At 38.4% G+C, this 17,054-nt stretch overlaps 6 non-coding genes across 6 annotated transcripts; all 6 read right to left on the bottom strand.

Annotated features, from left to right (window-relative positions):
• Window positions 1-508: 508 nt before the first annotated feature.
• trnam-cau (transfer RNA methionine (anticodon CAU)) lies at window positions 509-581 on the bottom strand. The gene has a single exon. It is a non-coding gene; the product is annotated as a tRNA-Met (tRNA).
• Window positions 582-4,773: 4,192 nt separating this feature from the next.
• Window positions 4,774-4,846, bottom strand: trnam-cau (transfer RNA methionine (anticodon CAU)). The gene has a single exon. It is a non-coding gene; the product is annotated as a tRNA-Met (tRNA).
• Window positions 4,847-8,700: 3,854 nt separating this feature from the next.
• trnam-cau (transfer RNA methionine (anticodon CAU)) lies at window positions 8,701-8,773 on the bottom strand. The gene has a single exon. It is a non-coding gene; the product is annotated as a tRNA-Met (tRNA).
• Window positions 8,774-11,910: 3,137 nt separating this feature from the next.
• On the bottom strand, window positions 11,911-11,983 carry trnar-ccu (transfer RNA arginine (anticodon CCU)). The gene has a single exon. It is a non-coding gene; the product is annotated as a tRNA-Arg (tRNA).
• A 1,903-nt stretch (window positions 11,984-13,886) lies between these two features.
• trnam-cau (transfer RNA methionine (anticodon CAU)) lies at window positions 13,887-13,959 on the bottom strand. Its single transcript has one exon. It is a non-coding gene; the product is annotated as a tRNA-Met (tRNA).
• A 1,769-nt stretch (window positions 13,960-15,728) lies between these two features.
• On the bottom strand, window positions 15,729-15,801 carry trnam-cau (transfer RNA methionine (anticodon CAU)). The gene has a single exon. It is a non-coding gene; the product is annotated as a tRNA-Met (tRNA).
• Between the last annotated feature and the right edge of the window lie 1,253 nt (window positions 15,802-17,054).

Raw genomic sequence — 17,054 nt, 5'->3', positions numbered from 1 at the left:
TCATTCTAAAGTAAAAAAATAGAGATATCGACCTTAAGATGTGGTATCCACCGTGACAAAAATATGTATTGTCTGAAAGTCCAAAACATCTGAGAATTAATTGTCACTTCATCTTCAGACAAAACTTTCTTTTTAAAATCTTTGCTGCCCCGTGTGAGGATAGAACTCACGACCTTCAGATTATAAGACTGATGCACTACCTACTGCGCTAACACGTCACATTACATGAAGACATCGAAATAAAAAATGATCGATACCGACCTTCAGATTTTGACAGTGACGTTGAAAGCACCGTGCCAAAATGTATGGTCTGAAAGTCCACAACACCTAAGAAATAAACAATGATTTCATTCTAAAGTAAAAATATAGATATTGATACCGAGCTTCAGATTTTGACAGTGACGTTGTAAGCACCGTGACAAAAGTATGTATCGTCTGAATGTCCAATACCACTGAGAATTAATTTTCACTTCATCTTCAGAAAACACTGTCTTTTTAAGAGCTTTGCTGCCCCGTGTGAGGATCGAACTCACGACCTTCAGATTATGAGACTGACGCGCTACCTACTGCGCTAACGAGGAACATTTAATTAAGAAATCGAAAGAAAAAATTATCGATACCGACATTCACTTTTTGACAGTGACGTTGTAAGCACCGTGCCAAAATGTATGGTCTGAAAAACCACAACACCTGAGAAAAAAATTATGATTTCATTCTAAAGTAAAACAATTTGATATCGACCTTAAGATGTGGTTTCCACCGTGACAAAAGTATTTATTGTCTGAAAGTCCAAAACCACTGAGAATTAATTTTCACTTCATCTTCGGACAACACTGTCTTTTTAAAAGCTTTGCTGCCCCGTGTGAGGATCGAACTCACGACCTTTAGATTATGAGACTGACGTGCTGCCTGCTGCACCAACGAGGCACATTAAAGCATGAAGTGTAAGAAAAAATATCGATACCAAATTTCAGATTTTGACAGTGACGTTGTAAGCACTGTGCCAAAATGTATGGTCTGAAAGTCCACAACACCTAAGAAAAAAACAATGATTTCATTCTAAAGTAGAAAATATAGATATCGATACCGACCTTCAGATTTTACAGTGACGTTGTAAGCACCGTGACAAAAGTATGTATTGTCTGAACGTCCAATAACACTGAGAATTAATTTTCACTTCATCTTCAGAAAACACTGTCTTTTTAAAACTTTGCTGCCCCGTGTGAGGATCGAACTCACGAACTTCAGATTATGAGACTGACGCGCTACCTACTGCGCTAACTAAGAAGATTTAATCAACTAATCGAAAGAAAAAAATATTGATACCGACCTTCACTTTTTGACAGTGACGTTGTAAGCACCGTGCCAAAATGTATGGTCTGAAAAACCACAACACCTGAGAAAAAAACTATGATTTCATTCTAAAGTAAAACAATTTGATATCGACCTTAAGACGTGGTTTCCACCGTGACAAAAGTATGTATTGTCTGTAAGTCCAAAACCACTGAGAATTAATTTTCACCATCAGACAACAGTCGTTTTATAAGCTTTGTTGCCCTGTGTGAGGATCGAACTCACGACCTTTAGATTATGAGACTGACGCGCTGCCTGCTGCACCAATGAGTTACTTTTAAACCTTAAGCGTAAAGAAAAAATATCGATAACGACCTTCAGATTTTGACAGTGACGTTGTAAGCACCGTGCCAAAATGTATGGTCTGAAAAACCACAACACCTGAGAAAAAAACAATGATTTCATTCTAAAGTAAAACAATTTGATATCGACCTTAAGATGTGGTTTCCACCGTGACAAAAGTATGTATTGTCTGAAAGTCCAAAACCACTGAGAATTAATTTTCACCATCAGACAACAGTCTTTTTATAAGCTTTGCTGCCCCTTGTGAGGATCGAACTCACGACCTTCAGATTATGAGACTGACGCGCTGCCTGCTGCACCAACGAGGCAAATTAAATCACTTAGTGTAAGAAAAAAATATCGATACCGACCTTCAGATTTTGACAGTGACGTTGTAAGCACCGTGCCAAAATGTATGGTCTGAAAAACCACAACACCTGAGAAAAAAACTATGATTTCATTCTAAAGTAAAACAATTTGATATCGACCTTAAGATGTGGTTTCCACCGTGACAAAAGTATGTATTGTCTGAAAGTCCAAAACCAGTGAGAATTAATTTTCACCATCAGACAAGAGTCTTTTTATAAGCTTGGCTGCCCCGTGTGAGGATCGAACTCACGACCTTCAGATTATGCGACTGACGCGCTGCCTGCTGCACCAACGAGGCACATTAAATTCTTAAGTGTAAGAAAAAATATCGATACCGACCTTCAGATTTTGACAGTGACGTTGTAAGCACCGTGCCAAAATGTATGGTCTGAAAGTCCACAACAGCTAAGAAAAAAACAATGATTTCATTCTAAAGTAAAAAATATAGATATCGACTTTAAGATGTGGTATCCACTGTGACAAAAGTATGTATTGTCTGAAAGTCCAAAACCACTGAGAATTAATTTTCACTTCATCTTCAGACAACACTGTCTTTTTAAAAGCTATGCTGGCCCGTGTGAGGATCGAACTCATGACCTTCAGATTATGAGACTGACGCGCTACCTACTGCGCTACCGAAGCACATTTAATCAACAAATCGAAAGAAAAAATTATCGATACCGACCTTCACTTTTTGACAGTGACGTTGTAAGCACCGTGCCAAAATGTATGGTCTGAAAAACCACAACACCTGAGAAAAAAACTATGATTTCATTCTAAAGTAAAACAATTTGATATCGACCTTAAGATGTGGTTTCCACCGTGACAAAAGTATGTATTGTCTGAAAGTCCAAAACCAGCGAGAATTAATTTTCACCATCGGACAAGAGTCTTTTTATAAGCTTCGTTGCCCCGTGTGAGGATTGAACTCACGACATTCAGATTATGAGACTGACGCGCTGCCTGCTGCACCAACGAGGCACATTAAAGCATTAAGTGTAAGAAAAAATATCGATACCGACCTTCAGATTTTGACAGTGACGTTGTAACCACCGTGCCAAAATGTATGGTCTGAAAGTCCACAACACCTAAGAAAAAAACAATGATTTCATTCTAAAGTAAAAAATATAGATATCGATACAGACCTTCAGATTTTGACAGTGACGTTGTAAGCACCGTGCCAAAATGTATGGTCTGAAAGTCCACAACACCTGAGAAAAAAACTATGATTTCATTCTAAAGTAAAAAATATAGATATCGACCTTAAGATGTGGTATCCACCGTGACAAAAGTATGTATTGTCTGAAAGTCCAAAACCACTGAGAATTAATTTTCACCTTCAGACAAAACTGTCTTTTATAAGCTTTGCTGCCCCGTGTGAGGATCGAACTCACGACCTTCAGATTATGAGACTGACGCGGTGCCTGCTGCGCCAACAAGGAACGTTAAATCATTAAGTGTAAGAAAAAATATCGATACCGACCTTCACTTTTTGACAGTGACGATGTAAGCACCGTGCCAAAATGTATGGTCTGAAAGTCCACAACACCTGAGAAAAAAACTACGATTTCATTCTAAAGTAAAACAATTTGATATCGACCTTATGATGTGGTTTCCACCGTGACAAAAGTATGTACTGTCTGAAAGTCCAAAAACACTGAGAATTAATTTTCACCATTAGACAACAGTCTTTTTATAAGCTTTGCTGCCGCGTGTGAGGATCGAACTCACGACCTTTAGATTATGAGACTGACGCGCTGCCTGCTGCACCAACGAGGCACAATAAAGCATGAAGTGTAAGAAAAAATATCGATACCGACCTTCAGATTTTGACAGTGACGTTGTAACCACCGTGCCAAAATGTATGGTCTGAAAGTCCACAACACCTATGAAAAAAACAATGATTTCATTCTAAAGTAAAAAATATAGATATCGATACCGACCTTCAGATTTTACAGTGACGTTGTAAGCACCGTGACAAAAGTATGTATTGTCTGAAAGTCCAAAACCACTGAGAATTAATTTTCACCTTCAGACAAAACTGTCTTTTATAAGCTTTGCTGACCCGTGTGAGGATCGAACTCACGACCTTCAGATTATGAGACTGACGCACTGCCTGCTGCGCCAACGAGGCACATTAAATCATTAAGTTTAAGAAAAAATATCGATACCGACCTTCACTTTTTGACAGTGACGTTGTAAGCACCGTGCCAAAATGTATGGTCTGAAAGGCCACAACACCTGAGAAAAAAACTATGATTTCATTCTAAAGTAAAAAAATAGAGATATCGACCTTAAGATGTGGTATCCACCGTGACAAAAATATGTATTGTCTGAAAGTCCAAAACATCTGAGAATTAATTGTCACTTCATCTTCAGACAAAACTTTCTTTTTAAAATCTTTGCTGCCCCGTGTGAGGATAGAACTCACGACCTTCAGATTATAAGACTGATGCACTACCTACTGCGCTAACACGTCACATTACATGAAGACATCGAAATAAAAAATGATCGATACCGACCTTCAGATTTTGACAGTGACGTTGAAAGCACCGTGCCAAAATGTATGGTCTGAAAGTCCACAACACCTAAGAAATAAACAATGATTTCATTCTAAAGTAAAAATATAGATATCGATACCGAGCTTCAGATTTTGACAGTGACGTTGTAAGCACCGTGACAAAAGTATGTATCGTCTGAATGTCCAATACCACTGAGAATTAATTTTCACTTCATCTTCAGAAAACACTGTCTTTTTAAGAGCTTTGCTGCCCCGTGTGAGGATCGAACTCACGACCTTCAGATTATGAGACTGACGCGCTACCTACTGCGCTAACGAGGAACATTTAATTAAGAAATCGAAAGAAAAAATTATCGATACCGACATTCACTTTTTGACAGTGACGTTGTAAGCACCGTGCCAAAATGTATGGTCTGAAAAACCACAACACCTGAGAAAAAAATTATGATTTCATTCTAAAGTAAAACAATTTGATATCGACCTTAAGATGTGGTTTCCACCGTGACAAAAGTATTTATTGTCTGAAAGTCCAAAACCACTGAGAATTAATTTTCACTTCATCTTCGGACAACACTGTCTTTTTAAAAGCTTTGCTGCCCCGTGTGAGGATCGAACTCACGACCTTTAGATTATGAGACTGACGTGCTGCCTGCTGCACCAACGAGGCACATTAAAGCATGAAGTGTAAGAAAAAATATCGATACCAAATTTCAGATTTTGACAGTGACGTTGTAAGCACTGTGCCAAAATGTATGGTCTGAAAGTCCACAACACCTAAGAAAAAAACAATGATTTCATTCTAAAGTAGAAAATATAGATATCGATACCGACCTTCAGATTTTACAGTGACGTTGTAAGCACCGTGACAAAAGTATGTATTGTCTGAACGTCCAATAACACTGAGAATTAATTTTCACTTCATCTTCAGAAAACACTGTCTTTTTAAAACTTTGCTGCCCCGTGTGAGGATCGAACTCACGAACTTCAGATTATGAGACTGACGCGCTACCTACTGCGCTAACTAAGAAGATTTAATCAACTAATCGAAAGAAAAAAATATCGATACCGACCTTCACTTTTTGACAGTGACGTTGTAAGCACCGTGCCAAAATGTATGGTCTGAAAAACCACAACACCTGAGAAAAAAACTATGATTTCATTCTAAAGTAAAACAATTTGATATCGACCTTAAGACGTGGTTTCCACCGTGACAAAAGTATGTATTGTCTGTAAGTCCAAAACCACTGAGAATTAATTTTCACCATCAGACAACAGTCTTTTTATAAGCTTTGCTGCCCCTTGTGAGGATCGAACTCACGACCTTCAGATTATGAGACTGACGCGCTGCCTGCTGCACCAACGAGGCAAATTAAATCATTTAGTGTAAGAAAAAAATATCGATACCGACCTTCAGATTTTGACAGTGACGTTGTAAGCACCGTGCCAAAATGTATGGTCTGAAAAACCACAACACCTGAGAAAAAAACTATGATTTCATTCTAAAGTAAAACAATTTGATATCGATCTTAAGATGTGGTTTCCACCGTGACAAAAGTATGTATTGTCTGAAAGTCCAAAACCAGTGAGAATTAATTTTCACCATCAGACAAGAGTCTTTTTATAAGCTTGGCTGCCCCGTGTGAGGATCGAACTCACGACCTTCAGATTATGCGACTGACGCGCTGCCTGCTGCACCAACGAGGCACATTAAATTCTTAAGTGTAAGAAAAAATATCGATACCGACCTTCAGATTTTGACAGTGACGTTGTAAGCACCGTGCCAAAATGTATGGTCTGAAAGTCCACAACAGCTAAGAAAAAAACAATGATTTCATTCTAAAGTAAAAAATATAGATATCGACTTTAAGATGTGGTATCCACTGTGACAAAAGTATGTATTGTCTGAAAGTCCAAAACCACTGAGAATTAATTTTCACTTCATCTTCAGACAACACTGTCTTTTTAAAAGCTATGCTGGCCCGTGTGAGGATCGAACTCATGACCTTCAGATTATGAGACTGACGCGCTACCTACTGCGCTACCGAAGCACATTTAATCAACAAATCGAAAGAAAAAATTATCGATACCGACCTTCACTTTTTGACAGTGACGTTGTAAGCACCGTGCCAAAATGTATGGTCTGAAAAACCACAACACCTGAGAAAAAAACTATGATTTCATTCTAAAGTAAAACAATTTGATATCGACCTTAAGATGTGGTTTCCACCGTGACAAAAGTATGTATTGTCTGAAAGTCCAAAACCAGCGAGAATTAATTTTCACCATCGGACAAGAGTCTTTTTATAAGCTTCGTTGCCCCGTGTGAGGATTGAACTCACGACATTCAGATTATGAGACTGACGCGCTGCCTGCTGCACCAACGAGGCACATTAAAGCATTAAGTGTAAGAAAAAATATCGATACCGACCTTCAGATTTTGACAGTGACGTTGTAACCACCGTGCCAAAATGTATGGTCTGAAAGTCCACAACACCTAAGAAAAAAACAATGATTTCATTCTAAAGTAAAAAATATAGATATCGATACAGACCTTCAGATTTTGACAGTGACGTTGTAAGCACCGTGCCAAAATGTATGGTCTGAAAGTCCACAACACCTGAGAAAAAAACTATGATTTCATTCTAAAGTAAAAAATATAGATATCGACCTTAAGATGTGGTATCCACCGTGACAAAAGTATGTATTGTCTGAAAGTCCAAAACCACTGAGAATTAATTTTCACCTTCAGACAAAACTGTCTTTTATAAGCTTTGCTGCCCCGTGTGAGGATCGAACTCACGACCTTCAGATTATGAGACTGACGCGGTGCCTGCTGCGCCAACAAGGAACGTTAAATCATTAAGTGTAAGAAAAAATATCGATACCGACCTTCACTTTTTGACAGTGACGATGTAAGCACCGTGCCAAAATGTATGGTCTGAAAGTCCACAACACCTGAGAAAAAAACTACGATTTCATTCTAAAGTAAAACAATTTGATATCGACCTTATGATGTGGTTTCCACCGTGACAAAAGTATGTACTGTCTGAAAGTCCAAAAACACTGAGAATTAATTTTCACCATTAGACAACAGTCTTTTTATAAGCTTTGCTGCCGCGTGTGAGGATCGAACTCACGACCTTTAGATTATGAGACTGACGCGCTGCCTGCTGCACCAACGAGGCACAATAAAGCATGAAGTGTAAGAAAAAATATCGATACCGACCTTCAGATTTTGACAGTGACGTTGTAACCACCGTGCCAAAATGTATGGTCTGAAAGTCCACAACACCTATGAAAAAAACAATGATTTCATTCTAAAGTAAAAAATATAGATATCGATACCGACCTTCAGATTTTAGAGTGACGTTGTAAGCACCGTGACAAAAGTATGTATTGTCTGAAAGTCCAAAACCACTGAGAATTAATTTTCACCTTCAGACAAAACTGTCTTTTATAAGCTTTGCTGACCCGTGTGAGGATCGAACTCACGACCTTCAGATTATGAGACTGACGCACTGCCTGCTGCGCCAACGAGGCACATTAAATCATTAAGTTTAAGAAAAAATATCGATACCGACCTTCACTTTTTGACAGTGACGTTGTAAGCACCGTGCCAAAATGTATGGTCTGAAAGGCCACAACACCTGAGAAAAAAACTATGATTTCATTCTAAAGTAAAAAAATAGAGATATCGACCTTAAGATGTGGTATCCACCGTGACAAAAATATGTATTGTCTGAAAGTCCAAAACATCTGAGAATTAATTGTCACTTCATCTTCAGACAAAACTTTCTTTTTAAAATCTTTGCTGCCCCGTGTGAGGATAGAACTCACGACCTTCAGATTATAAGACTGATGCACTACCTACTGCGCTAACACGTCACATTACATGAAGACATCGAAATAAAAAATGATCGATACCGACCTTCAGATTTTGACAGTGACGTTGAAAGCACCGTGCCAAAATGTATGGTCTGAAAGTCCACAACACCTAAGAAATAAACAATGATTTCATTCTAAAGTAAAAATATAGATATCGATACCGAGCTTCAGATTTTGACAGTGACGTTGTAAGCACCGTGACAAAAGTATGTATCGTCTGAATGTCCAATACCACTGAGAATTAATTTTCACTTCATCTTCAGAAAACACTGTCTTTTTAAGAGCTTTGCTGCCCCGTGTGAGGATCGAACTCACGACCTTCAGATTATGAGACTGACGCGCTACCTACTGCGCTAACGAGGAACATTTAATTAAGAAATCGAAAGAAAAAATTATCGATACCGACATTCACTTTTTGACAGTGACGTTGTAAGCACCGTGCCAAAATGTATGGTCTGAAAAACCACAACACCTGAGAAAAAAATTATGATTTCATTCTAAAGTAAAACAATTTGATATCGACCTTAAGATGTGGTTTCCACCGTGACAAAAGTATTTATTGTCTGAAAGTCCAAAACCACTGAGAATTAATTTTCACTTCATCTTCGGACAACACTGTCTTTTTAAAAGCTTTGCTGCCCCGTGTGAGGATCGAACTCACGACCTTTAGATTATGAGACTGACGTGCTGCCTGCTGCACCAACGAGGCACATTAAAGCATGAAGTGTAAGAAAAAATATCGATACCAAATTTCAGATTTTGACAGTGACGTTGTAAGCACTGTGCCAAAATGTATGGTCTGAAAGTCCACAACACCTAAGAAAAAAACAATGATTTCATTCTAAAGTAGAAAATATAGATATCGATACCGACCTTCAGATTTTACAGTGACGTTGTAAGCACCGTGACAAAAGTATGTATTGTCTGAACGTCCAATAACACTGAGAATTAATTTTCACTTCATCTTCAGAAAACACTGTCTTTTTAAAACTTTGCTGCCCCGTGTGAGGATCGAACTCACGAACTTCAGATTATGAGACTGACGCGCTACCTACTGCGCTAACTAAGAAGATTTAATCAACTAATCGAAAGAAAAAAATATCGATACCGACCTTCACTTTTTGACAGTGACGTTGTAAGCACCGTGCCAAAATGTATGGTCTGAAAAACCACAACACCTGAGAAAAAAACTATGATTTCATTCTAAAGTAAAACAATTTGATATCGACCTTAAGACGTGGTTTCCACCGTGACAAAAGTATGTATTGTCTGTAAGTCCAAAACCACTGAGAATTAATTTTCACCATCAGACAACAGTCGTTTTATAAGCTTTGTTGCCCTGTGTGAGGATCGAACTCACGACCTTTAGATTATGAGACTGACGCGCTGCCTGCTGCACCAATGAGTTACTTTTAAACCTTAAGCGTAAAGAAAAAATATCGATAACGACCTTCAGATTTTGACAGTGACGTTGTAAGCACCGTGCCAAAATGTATGGTCTGAAAAACCACAACACCTGAGAAAAAAACAATGATTTCATTCTAAAGTAAAACAATTTGATATCGACCTTAAGATGTGGTTTCCACCGTGACAAAAGTATGTATTGTCTGAAAGTCCAAAACCACTGAGAATTAATTTTCACCATCAGACAACAGTCTTTTTATAAGCTTTGCTGCCCCTTGTGAGGATCGAACTCACGACCTTCAGATTATGAGACTGACGCGCTGCCTGCTGCACCAACGAGGCAAATTAAATCACTTAGTGTAAGAAAAAAATATCGATACCGACCTTCAGATTTTGACAGTGACGTTGTAAGCACCGTGCCAAAATGTATGGTCTGAAAAACCACAACACCTGAGAAAAAAACTATGATTTCATTCTAAAGTAAAACAATTTGATATCGACCTTAAGATGTGGTTTCCACCGTGACAAAAGTATGTATTGTCTGAAAGTCCAAAACCAGTGAGAATTAATTTTCACCATCAGACAAGAGTCTTTTTATAAGCTTGGCTGCCCCGTGTGAGGATCGAACTCACGACCTTCAGATTATGCGACTGACGCGCTGCCTGCTGCACCAACGAGGCACATTAAATTCTTAAGTGTAAGAAAAAATATCGATACCGACCTTCAGATTTTGACAGTGACGTTGTAAGCACCGTGCCAAAATGTATGGTCTGAAAGTCCACAACAGCTAAGAAAAAAACAATGATTTCATTCTAAAGTAAAAAATATAGATATCGACTTTAAGATGTGGTATCCACTGTGACAAAAGTATGTATTGTCTGAAAGTCCAAAACCACTGAGAATTAATTTTCACTTCATCTTCAGACAACACTGTCTTTTTAAAAGCTATGCTGGCCCGTGTGAGGATCGAACTCATGACCTTCAGATTATGAGACTGACGCGCTACCTACTGCGCTACCGAAGCACATTTAATCAACAAATCGAAAGAAAAAATTATCGATACCGACCTTCACTTTTTGACAGTGACGTTGTAAGCACCGTGCCAAAATGTATGGTCTGAAAAACCACAACACCTGAGAAAAAAACTATGATTTCATTCTAAAGTAAAACAATTTGATATCGACCTTAAGATGTGGTTTCCACCGTGACAAAAGTATGTATTGTCTGAAAGTCCAAAACCAGCGAGAATTAATTTTCACCATCGGACAAGAGTCTTTTTATAAGCTTCGTTGCCCCGTGTGAGGATTGAACTCACGACATTCAGATTATGAGACTGACGCGCTGCCTGCTGCACCAACGAGGCACATTAAAGCATTAAGTGTAAGAAAAAATATCGATACCGACCTTCAGATTTTGACAGTGACGTTGTAACCACCGTGCCAAAATGTATGGTCTGAAAGTCCACAACACCTAAGAAAAAAACAATGATTTCATTCTAAAGTAAAAAATATAGATATCGATACAGACCTTCAGATTTTGACAGTGACGTTGTAAGCACCGTGCCAAAATGTATGGTCTGAAAGTCCACAACACCTGAGAAAAAAACTATGATTTCATTCTAAAGTAAAAAATATAGATATCGACCTTAAGATGTGGTATCCACCGTGACAAAAGTATGTATTGTCTGAAAGTCCAAAACATCTGAGAATTAATTGTCACTTCATCTTCAGACAACACTGTCTTTTAAAAGGCTTTGCTGACCCGTGTGAGGATCGAACTCACGACCTTCAGATTATGAGACTGACACGCTACCTACTGCGCTAACGAAACCCATTTAATCAACAAATCAAAAGAAAATATTATCGATACCGACCTTCACTTTTTGACAGTGACGTTGTAAGCACCGTGCCAAAATGTATGGTCTGAAAAACCACAACACCTGAGAAAAAAACTATGATTTCATTCTAAAGTAAAACAATTTGATATCTACCTTAAGATGTGGTTTCCACCGTGACAAAAGTATGTATTGTCTGAAAGTCCAAAACCACTGAGAATTAATTTTCACCATCAGACAAGAGTCTTTTTATAAGCTTGGCTGCCCCGTGTGAGGATCGAACTCACGACCTTCAGATTAGGAGACTGACGCGCTGCCTGCTGCACCAACGAGGTACATTAAATTGTTAAGTGTAAGAAAAAATATCGATACCGACCTTCAGATTTTGACAGTGACGTTGTAAGCACCGTGCCAAAATGTATGGTCTGAAAGTCCACAACAGCTAAGAAAAAAACAATGATTTCATTCTAAAGTAAAAAATATAGATATCGATAGCGACCTTCAGATTTTGACAGTGACGTTGTAAGCACCGTGAAAAAGTTGTGTATCATCCAACACCACTGAGAATTAATTTTCACCTTCAGACAACAGACTTTTTATAAGCTTTACTGCCCCGTGTGAGGATCGAACTCACGACCTTTAGATTATGAGACTGACGCGCTGCCTGCTGCGCCAACGAGGCACTTTTAAACATTAAGCGTAAAGAAAAAATATCGATACCGACCTTCACTTTTTGACAGTGACGTTGTAAGCACCGTGACAAAAGTACGTATCGTCTGAACGTACAATAACACTGAGAATTAATTTTCACTTCATCTTCAGAAAACACTGTCTTTTTAAAAGCTTTGCTGCCCCGTGTGAGGATCGAACTCACGACCTTCAGATTATGAGACTGATGCGCTGCCTGCTGTTCCAACGAGGCACTTCTAAACATTAAGCGTAAAGAAAAAATATCGATAACGACCTTCAGATTTTGACAGTGACGTTTTAAGCACCGTGCCAAAATGTATGGTCTGAAAGTCCACATCACCTGAGAAAAAAACAATGATTTCATTCTAAAGTAAAAAATATAGATATCGACTTTAAGATGTGGTATCCACTGTGACAAAAGTATGTATTGTCTGAAAGTCCAAAAGCACTGAGAATTAATTTTCACTTCATCTTCAGACAACACTGTCTTTTTAAAAGCTATGCTGGCCCGTGTGAGGATCGAACTCATGACCTTCAGATTATGAGACTGACGCGCTACCTACTGCGCTAACGAAGCACTTTTAATCAACAAATCGAAAGAAAAAATTATCGATACCGACCTTCACTTTTTGACAGTGACGTTGTAAGCACCGTGCCAAAATGTATGGTCTGAAAGTCCACAACACCTGAGAAAAAAACTATGATTTCATTCTAAAGTAAAAAATATAGATATCGACCTTAAGATGTGGTATCCACCGTGACAAAAGTATGTATTGTCTGAAAGTCCCAAACATCTGAGAATTAATTGTCACTTCATCTTCAGACAACACTGTCTTTTTAAAAGCTTTGCTGCTCGTGTGAGGATCGAACTCACGACCTTTAGATTATGAGACTGACGCGCTACCTACTGCGCTAACTAAGAACATTTAATGAACAAATCGAAAGAAAAAATTAGCGATACCGACCTTCACTTTTTGACAGTGACGTTGTAAGCACCGTGCCAAAATGTTAGGTCTGAAAAACCACAACACCTGAGAAAAAAACTATGATTTCATTCTAAAGTAAAACAATTTGATATCGACCTTAAGACGTGGTTTCCACCGTGACAAAAGTATGTATTGTCTGTCAGTCCAAAACCACTGAGAATTAATTTTCACCATCAGACAACTGTCTTTTTATAAGCTTTGCTGCCTCGTGTGAGGATCGAACTCACGACCTTTAGATTATGAGACTGATGCGCTGCCTGCTGCACCAACGAGGCACATTAAAGCATGAAGTGTAAGAAGAAATATCGATACCAAATTTCAGATTTTGACAGTGACGTTGTAACCACCGTGCCAAAATGTATGGTCTGAAAGTCCACAACACCTAAGAAAAAAACAATGATTTCATTCTAAAGTAAAAAATATAGATATCGATACCGACCTTCAGATTTTACAGTGACGTTGTAAGCACCGTGACAAAAGTATGTATTGTCTGAAAGTCCAAAACCACTGAGAATTAATTTTCACTTCATCTTCGGACAACACTGTCTTTTTAAAACTTTCCTGCCCCGTGTGAGGATCGAACTCACGACCTTCAGATTATGAGACTGACGCGCTACCTACTGCGCTAACGAAGCACATTTAATCAACAAATCGAAAGAAAAAATTATCGATACCGACCTTCACTTTTTGACAGTGACGTTGTAAGCACCGTGCCAAAATGTTAGGTCTGAAAAACCACAACACCTGAGAAAAAAACTATGATTTCATTCTAAAGTAAAACAATTTGATATCGACCTTATGATGTGGTTTCCACCGTGACAAAAGTATGTACTGTCTGAAAGTCCAAAACCACTGAGAATTAATTTTCACCTTCAGACAACACTGTCATTTTATAAGCTTTGCTGCCCCATGTGAGGATCGAACTCACGACCTTCAGATTATGAGACTGACGCGCTACCTACTGCGCTAACTTAGAACATTTAATCAACAAATCGAAAGAAAAAATTATCGATACCGACCTTCACTTTTTGACAGTGACATGGTAAGCACCGTGCCAAAATGTTAGGTCTGAAAAACCACAACACCTGAGAAAAAAACTATGATTTCATTCTAAAGTAAAACAATTTGATATCGACCTTAAGACGTGGTTTCCACCGTGACAAAAGTATGTATTGTCTGTAAGTCCAAAACCACTGAGAATTAATTTTCACCATCAGACAATAGTCTTTTTATAAGCTTTGCTGCCCCATGTGAGGATCGAACTCACAACCTTTAGATTATGAGACTGACGCGCTGCCTGCTGCACCAACGAGGCACATTAAAGCATGAAGTGTAAGAAAAAATATCGATACCAGATTTCAGATTTTGACAGTGACGTTGTAAGCACCGTGCCAAAATGTATGGTCTGAAAGTCCACAACACCTAAGAAAAAAACAATGATTTCATTCTAAAGTAAAAAATATAGATATCGATACCGACCTTCAGATTTTGACAGTGACGTTGTAAGCACCGTGCCAAAATGTATGGTCTGAAAGTCCACAACACCTAAGAAATAAACAATGATTTCATTCTAAAGTAAAAAATATAGATATCGATACCGACCTTCAGATTTTACAGTGACGTTGTAAGCACCGTGACAAAAGTATGTATCGTCTGAACGTCCAATAACACTGAGAATTAATTTCCCCTCATCTTCAGAAAACACTGTCTTTTTAAAAGCTTTATTGTCCCGTGTGAGGATCGAACTCACGACCTTCAGATTATGAGACTGACGCGCTGCCTGCTGCGCCAACGAGGCACTTTTAAACCTTAAGCGTAAAGAAAAAATATCGATAACGACCTTCAGATTTTGACAGTGACGTTGTAAGCACCGTGCCAAAATGTATGGTCTGAAAAACCACAACACCTGAGAAAAAAACAATGATTTCATTCTAAAGTAAAACAATTTGATATCGACCTTAAGATGTGGTTTCCAACGTGACAAAAGTATGTATTGTCTGAAAGTCCAAAACCACTGAGAATTAATTTTCACCTTCAGACATCACTGTCTTTTTATAAGCTTTGCTGCCCCGTGTAAGGATCGAATTTACGACCTTCAAATTATGAGACTGACGCGCTGCCTGCTGCGCCAACGAGGCACATTAAAGCATTAAGTGTAAGAAAAAATATTGATACCGACCTTCACTTTTTGACAGTGACATTGTAAGCACCGTGCCAAAATGTATGGTCTGAAAGTCCACAACACCTGAGAAAAAAACTATGATTTCATTCTAAAGTAAAACAATTTGATATCGACCTTATGATGTGGTTTCCACCGTGACAAAAGTATGTACTGTCTGAAAGTCCAAAACCACTGAGAATTAATTTTCACCTTCAGACAACACTGTCATTTTATAAGCTTTGCTGCCCCGTGTGAGGATCGAACTCACGACCTTCAGATTATGAGACTGACACGCTACCTACTGCGCTAACGAAGCACATTTAATGAACAAATCGAAAGAAAAAAATATCGATACCGACCTTCACTCTTTGACAGTGACGTTGTAAGCACCGTGCCAAAATGTATGGTCTGAAAAACCACAACACCTGAGAAAAAAACTATGATTTCATTCTAAAGTAAAACAATTTGATATCGACCTTAAGATGTGGTTTCCACCGTGACAAAAGTATGTATTGTGTGAAAGTCCAAAACCACTGAGAATTAATTTTCACTTCATCTTCGGACAACAATGTCTTTTTAAAACTTTGCTGCCCCGTGTGAGGATCGAACTCACGACCTTCAGATTATGAGACTGACACGCTACCTACTGCGCTAACTAAGAACATTTAATCAACTAATCGAAAGAAAAAAATATCGATACCGACCTTCACTTTTTGACACTGACGTTGTAAGCACCGTGCCAAAATGTATGGTCTGAAAAACCACAACACCTGAGAAAAAGACAATGATTTCATTCTAAAGTAAAACAATTTGATATCGACCTTAAGATGTGGTTTCCACCGTGACAAAAGTATGTATTGTCTGAAAGTCCAAAACATCTGAGAATTAATTGTCACTTATTCTTCAGACAACACTTTCTTTTTAAAATCTTTGCTGCCCCGTGTGAGGATGTAACTCACGACCTTCAGATTATGAGACTGACGCGCTACCTACTGCGCTAACGAAGCACATTTAATCAACAAATCGAAAGAAAAAATTATCGATACCGACCTTCACTTTTTGACAGAGACGTTGTAAGCACCGTGCCAAAATGTATGGTCTGAATGTCGACATCACCTGAGAAAAAAACAATGATTTCATTCTAAAGTAAAAAATATAGATATCGATACCGACCTTCAGATTTTGACAGAGACGTTGTAAGCACCGTGCCAAAATGTATGGTCTGAATGTCGACATCACCTGAGAAAAAAACAATGATTTCATTCTAAAGTAAAAAATATAGATATCGATACCGACCTTCAGATTTTGACAGTGACGTTGTAAGCACCGTGACAAAAGTATGTATCGTCTGAACGTCCAATACCACTGAGAATTAATTTTCACTTCATCTTCAGAAAACACTGTCTTTCAAAAGTTTTGCTGCTCAGTCTGAGGATCGAACTCACGACCTTCAGATTATGAGACTGACGCGCTGCCTGCTGCGCCAACAAGGCACTTTTAAACATTAAGCGTAAAGAAAAAATATCGATAACGACTTTCAGATTTTGACAGAGACGTTGTAAGCACCGT

This window comes from Salmo salar, chromosome 02 (assembly GCF_965601325.2).
Source record: "Salmo salar chromosome 02, fSalSal1, whole genome shotgun sequence".
Classification (NCBI taxonomy): Eukaryota; Metazoa; Chordata; class Actinopteri; order Salmoniformes; family Salmonidae; genus Salmo; species Salmo salar.
Note: the sequence above shows the minus strand (reverse complement) of the source record. Positions and strands in the feature narration are given on the sequence as shown.